This window comes from Struthio camelus, chromosome 2, assembly GCF_040807025.1.
Source record: "Struthio camelus isolate bStrCam1 chromosome 2, bStrCam1.hap1, whole genome shotgun sequence".
In the NCBI taxonomy this organism is placed as follows: Eukaryota; Metazoa; Chordata; class Aves; order Struthioniformes; family Struthionidae; genus Struthio; species Struthio camelus.
The window spans coordinates 50427858-50434295 of record NC_090943.1 but is presented as its reverse complement, the minus strand read 5'-3'; the positions used below and the strand labels follow the sequence as shown (position 1 = coordinate 50434295).

Sequence of the window (6438 nt, the reverse complement as noted above, 5' to 3'; positions counted from 1 at the left end):
CTGAGTACTGCCTCATATTTGTGGGGGCGGGCGGCTGCCACCTGCCGCGTGCCTGCAGGCTGTGCTCCCCCGCTGCCCCGGAGCAGGCGCCCGGCCGCCCCGACGCCGGCCGCATCCCGGGGGAGCGCTGGCACGACGCAGCCCGACGGCCCCGCGAGGCAGCCCTCCCGGCTCGCTGCAGGAGCCAGCAGCTGCTGCCGGCACACAGGCGCGGGAAAGCCGAAAAGCTGTTGCTGGCGGGCAGCCCCTCCCGGCCCTGGCGGCCGGCCACCAGCCCCGGGCAGCCGGGGGCTCCCGCGTGGCTCCGGCGGGGGCTCCGGCAGCGCCAAAACCTGCATTGGCCAGGCGAGGAGGAGGAGGAGGCTGAAGCAGAACCGAGCTCGGAGGTAGGTAGCCTTGCCATAGTGGGGTGGATGGAGTGGAAATTTGTTTTACCTGCCCAGGGCTGGGAAAAACTTGTCCGAGCCCGGGCTGCCTGAACCCCTTACCACCTTGTACTAACGTACAAGCGGACTGACCAGGGATGAGCGGCAGTATCTTATCCTCAGAAAAGCCTCGTGCTAGTTCTGTCATTTTCCTTCTTCTGCTCTCTTTTGATTTTTCGAACTCTGTGAAACGTAATTGCTGCTACAAGTCTCCTCCTCTCATAGCTGCATTCATGGTCTTTTTGGAAGCAGCTGCACCAAAACTCAGTTGTCCCCAATCCTCTCAGCTGATCCCTGGGGTTTTGTGCCCATGGCTTTTAGTGACAATTAACTGGTGAATCTGTCAGTGCTTCGGTGTTTGTCACCTTTCATAAACTCCAGTCCCCAGTGCTTGCGCCTGAGATAAAGGAGGGTTTGAAGTACAGGTAGGCTAGGGAGGGAACAGTCATAAGGGACGTTTGCAGCTCAAGCAGCACAAGTTCACGCTTCAGCACAGCCGAAGCATTTACTATTTCTCACCTAGCTAGATCAGCAGAAATGCTTCAGACAAAACTTGGGAACTCTGTATAACCCTGCGTATCCCTGCCTGCCAGGACAGCTGGACACATTTTAGGAGAGCATGATTTTTCTCTCTGTGCATGGAAATTCCCATCTTGCTGAACTTTTGTCGCAGGTAAGTTCTGCCTTTCAGCCCACCTTGCATTTTGCTGCAGCAACGTGCTGGGGGGTGTGATTTCTGGGTAGTGTAAGGTAGCGTGAGCCCAGTCACCAGAGAGGGACATCCTGCTCTTCCCTGCCACGTGCTGCCCATCCCTACGCTGTGCCTGGTGCCAGCCCAACTGCTTGTACCGCCATACAGTGAGCCAGGCGCTTTGCTGATTCTGCTGAAAACTTTTCATTTACTGGCAGGTTAAATGCCTTTTCTTTTCATATCAGCTGGACCAGACATGCCTTTCTCTTGTGCCCCTTCTAAAGCATGTTTCGGAGCAGCACACCCATGCTGTGCCCCTTTAAAAGCAGTAGTTACGTTAGTTGGAATTATGGCTAAACTGTCTGAGTGCTTTCCCAATTCCTTAGTTAGCTTCTGAGTCGGTTTGTTGCTTGCTTGCATGCCCCAAAAGCTATGTGAACTTATTTCTGTAAGAATTTCTTGGAGGACTGCCAAGCACTCTTGGGATCAGCATTTTAACGGGGAGATGGTAATGGCTACTTTTGACACGGTTCTCTGACACCCGAAGGCCACTTACATGATCTTGTTGGCCTGCAGCATCCTTTGACCTTAGTTTGGAACCATTGACTTAAGATATTCCAAAACACAACTTTATACTAAAAGCATGTCTGGATATGAATTAATGAATGATTCCCAGATGCAGAAGGGGCTAAATTTTTGACATGACAAGTGGAGTAATTACCCTTTTCTGTCACAGGTTTCTAGAGAGACTGGGAACAACTGTGTAATTTCTCTATGCATTTGCTTCCTCCTCTTGTACTTTGGGAGAGTAAAATGCTGAGAAGATAAATGAATGCATGCTGGGGACCCGCTGATATTGTTGAATAGCATGCATTACTTGGAAGTACATTAAATGTTAACCTTCTGTGGTAGATGTGGTAAACAGTTGTCTGATGTTATTCTTATCAAAATAACCATTTCCATTTCAAAAGGCAAAGAAAACCCCAAAACACTGTGCATCTTTTTGGCGATGTGATTTCACTTTGTTATCTTGGACTACTTTAGTGTATTATAGTGGAGCTTTTCTGGTCTTGTTTTCACACTAGAAAGGTTTTTTTCAGAGTTTGGAACTTGTCTGGCTTTGCTCGTATTTGACAGAAGAAAGACGAAATCCATAGAATGGCATTTTGAGTAAATGAAGCACAAAAACCAAAATCAGATCTTTTTCATTATGCACTATTTATTATTGAATAGTCAATACTGTTTGAGACCGATTCAGGAAGAACTTTGTTTTTTCTTCAAAGATTGCCTAAAGCATTGCAGTTCGTTTCTTGGTTTCCAGATTTCTTGGATATCCTTTGCTATGGGCAAGAAATGCGAACATATTACTATCAATCTTGTACATAAAAGGTGGTTTTGGTCTTGGCCAGAAAGACACATTCACACCTACTAGCGGTTTCAAAAGGTTAACTCAACTTTTGACTTTTTAACTCTTCTGCTTATAAACTTCTGAGCAGGGCAGGTAAGAAACCTTGATGGTTTTTTAAATTATTGGGGCATATCTGAAAAGAGCTAGATAGCAAAAAAGAATTCTCTGTTTCGTAAAAGGAAATACATACTTTACCTGTTCAGTGGCAAAAGTTCCTCGGTTTGGTCACACTCATCTGAAACCCACAGGAACCCCTCTTGTGCTTTCAGTACACAAGAAAAACTTGAAACTGAAGTTTGGTAATGAGAAGGAAACCTGCCCCGGGCATTTGTGCCCTGGAAACACACCCTTCCTCCTCTTCAAACCGACTTCTTGTCAGACCCGGTATTTTTCAGAACATCTTGGGCCTTATCTCTAATTTTAACCAAGCTGTGCATGTCCAGCCCATGCCAGCAGAAGAGGAGGGAGGTGCAGGTGGGAGCTCTGCTTGGCCCTCGTTGGCCTCAGCGACCCTCCTCAGTGCACAGGCGAACAAGGGGTAGGAAAGGCTGAGAGGTGAACTGAACTGCCTCCTGTGCACCCCAGGCTAGTCTGTGGCAGCCAGTGGAGAAGCTGCCCTCACAGCCCAGCTCTGGTGGGAGGCTGGCCGGCCCCATGGTCTCACCCCATCCCAACTGGGGCCAGAGCCTCGCAGGGTCAGGACCTGTAAGGTGCAGAGAAAGTGTAACCTCATCATATCCAGCCATGAGACCGCCTTACTTTAACCTGTATATGCCGAATCGTAACTGCGTCGTAATTATGACGCAGGTATTGCTTACATGCCCAGCATGCTCCTCTGAGCTGGAGCGTACCAGCTTGGCCGGCTCTACCTTTCGCTCCCACTTCCTCGGCTGGATGTTGGCAATCTTCACCCCTTGCGGCGATAACGGGGGACTGAAGGCACGCACTGCCTGCAGGCCCTGGAGGGACTCCCCATAAGCGGCAGGGGCTGGTTTTCTCAAGACGCACAACACAAGATCAGGAGCAGGTTTAAACATGGTGAACATTGATGCCTGCAGGTTTTCTACCCACACTGCTGTCTATAGCCTGGACGAAGTGAGAACCCTGTGCTGGGCCTTGGAAAAGACTAGCCTAGGGTATCTGCTAAGCAATAGCAAAATCTGTCTTGCCTCTTGCTAATCTGTCCAGTCAAACCCCTCTCCCCAGCAAGCTCTGAGCATGGGCTCAAGCAGTTGCACCTGTGTGCGTTAGTATGGATGGTGGATGAGTCTGGTTTGAGAGCAAACTTCTGGATGGGTCCTTGACACTGAAAATAAGTTCCCGAGAGCCTTATGCTGGAACCAGAGCTGTGTCCCTGACGCTCTTGACCAGAAAGATTTGAAAGCTCTTTCTGATACTGGTGAAAAGCTCTTGAGTTGTAATGTATAATCATAGTATAAAAGTGCATACGCATCTGTATTCTGCTCAGCCAAATCTATACTTTGAGTTATTAGCTTGACCCTTGGGCTTCTAACTTAGGCTGATACGGTTGCCGTGCTTTCGCTGCAAGGCTCTCACTCACCAGCTCTCTTGTACATGGTTGAGCTAACCGTGAGGTTTTCAGCACTTTGTATCTTGCACATTTCCTGCAAGAGGTGGCAGAAAATGTGTTTCCTGAGATGAAGTAAGCAAAAAAAGAAAAGCTAAGAAAAACAGACCAAAAGAATCTAAAAACCAAGAAAAAGAATATAGCTATTCAGCAACTTCCTGTTTACCAGCAGCTCAGGCACAGATTTAACAACAGTGTTATCAACTTCTCCTTACATCTTCTTTCGGACAACAGCAATGTGAGGCATGTGTGTCACTCACCTAAAGCTGTTCTTCACGTCCCCAAGGAGTGCAGAGGCCTCAGAGAAGACCAGAAAGGCTGGACAACTCTATGCACACACCTCCTTTGGGATCATAGTGACTGCAGTCTAGATGGGATGGGACCGTTCCCCACATTTTGCTACATGAGGTTTGCTCAACAAAACCGAGGCAGCAGAGCAGCCTGTCTTGGGGAGGCTTCGTTGCAGCCCCTGCGGCCCCTCCAAGAGGGACATGCTGCCTGGGGCAGAGAGTGGGTTTGACTCCAGGTCTCTTCAATCACCGGGCAATTCTTCAGCCACAGACTGCACCCACCTTCCCCATTTTCAGAGCATGGTTTCATACATTAAAACCCTAGCAATTTCCTTTTATGACCTGACAAACCTTCAGAGCTGCTTCCCCAGCAGGCTGCTCTGGCCAGAGCGGAGCGGTGCCCGAAAGGCAGCTGTGGGCAGAGGCAGCGTGCCTGTCTGGCCGGGGGATTTCCTCAAGGGCACCCCAGCGGGCAGCCCTGCGGGATGGCAGATTCCTCCTTCCTCAGAGATGCCGGGTGAGCGAGGTTCGAGGCAGGCCTGGAAACAGAAGCCGCATAATCACATCAGCGCAGCGTTGAATCCTCCGCGGAGAGGCCGCTGGCACTGTGCGCAGAGCTGGGCAGGCGCAGCAGCCTCTTGGGAACGCAGCGGGGATCTGCGGCGCGGCACAGCACCGTGTGGGCGCTCCCGCCGGGCGCAGAGTGCAGGCTGGACCAAGCCAAAGCCAGGTCAGGAACCAGTCCTCAACCATGCAGATGACTGAGTGCCATCACCCCGGCCCCAGCTCTGTAGGGTTGACCTGTATCTGTGTAGCCAAAAGATTTTGCACTGTGCTACACAGCTGGTGGTGGATGAGGCGTCCCTGCAGTGGGAGGAATCCTGCCCGATTCCTATCCCCTCACATCTGGAGGGTCAAAAATCCCCGAGAAGAAAGCACTGAGCTTTGGCGGGCAGGCTGAGTCTCAGAGGCGTGTTATTTTTTTCAGTGGTCTCTGATGACTGAAAGCGTGATGTGCCACAACGCCACCTCCCAGAAGCCCAGGGCAGAGCCATGCTGCGGCTGGGAAAGCGATGGCGCTCCATGTGCAAGATCTGCTGGAGCACAGGGCACGTCTGGGAAGCAGCCGCTGGAGGCGAGGAGCACTCAGCTCACCAAGCAGCTGCCTGAACGGAGCCGGTGCTCACCCAGGCAAAGGCAGTACACCCCACCCTTCTCTTCTGTCCTCTCCTCATGTGGGTGAAGGGCAGCCTTGCACAACCCCTTGCTGGCGTGAGAAGGAAAGGGCATCCTTCTCGCTGATGACGCATGGCGCAGGGGCTGGCAGGCGTAGCGGGAAGAGACTCGCTCTGCCTGGGCTCAGCTCTCCCACTCTTCCCTAACCAGCGCTGGCCCCTCCTGAGGCAGGGAGCTGGGCCTGGTGGCCCTTTGCTCTGCGCCAGTATGGCCATTACCATGCTCTTCTGGGGTGCTGGCCAGCCCGTTGACACAGCTAGCCTCGACGGTCTGGCAGTGAAACGGCAGTTTATGACAGAGGGGGAAAAGAAAGACAGTATTTTGGGAAGTTAGTTGTTTTCACATCAGGTGAGCCTGAAGAAATTCACTGTAGGACATAGAGATGGCTGGCTGAAGCAATGCTGAAACTGTTAGCATCTACCCTCGATGTGAGATGTAGGAAAAATGCAAACAGTAACTGTTAAGAGGATTAAGGGGGAAAAGTAGGGAATTATATCCCAGTCAGTTTAACTTCAGTTCCTGAAAAGCACTAGAAGGAGTAAACAGCCTGCAAGAAAATCAGAAAAGAGTAAGAGCCAATACAGATTTGTCAAGAGGCAGCTACGTCAAATTAGTCTAATTTACATCTTCATGCCAGTAGGGCAAAGCAATGACCTCATATATCTATGAATTAGTGAAGTTTCTGAGTGTTTCTAATGTGTCCGTTTCATAAGTTACCTGAATGAAACTTGCAGGTAGGTGTGCAAGGGGTTAGAAAATTAATCTTCTCGGCGGTCTCTGCCAGATGGGAGAGCTGCACT

The 6438-nt window shown here is 50.7% G+C and overlaps 1 protein-coding gene across 2 annotated transcripts in view; it reads left to right on the top strand.

The window, feature by feature from the left end:
• Positions 1–350: 350 nt before the first annotated feature.
• Positions 351–6438, top strand: part of LOC104152486 (C-C chemokine receptor type 8) — a 17771-nt gene continuing 11683 nt past the window's right edge. The window contains exons 1-2 of one of the 2 annotated variants that reach the window (XM_009687828.2): positions 363–386; positions 1019–1098. The gene's annotated coding sequence lies outside the window, so the exon portion shown is untranslated. Of the gene's footprint in view, positions 387–1018; positions 1099–6438 lie in introns of both variants that reach the window. The other variant, XM_068935636.1, reaches the window with a different exon arrangement.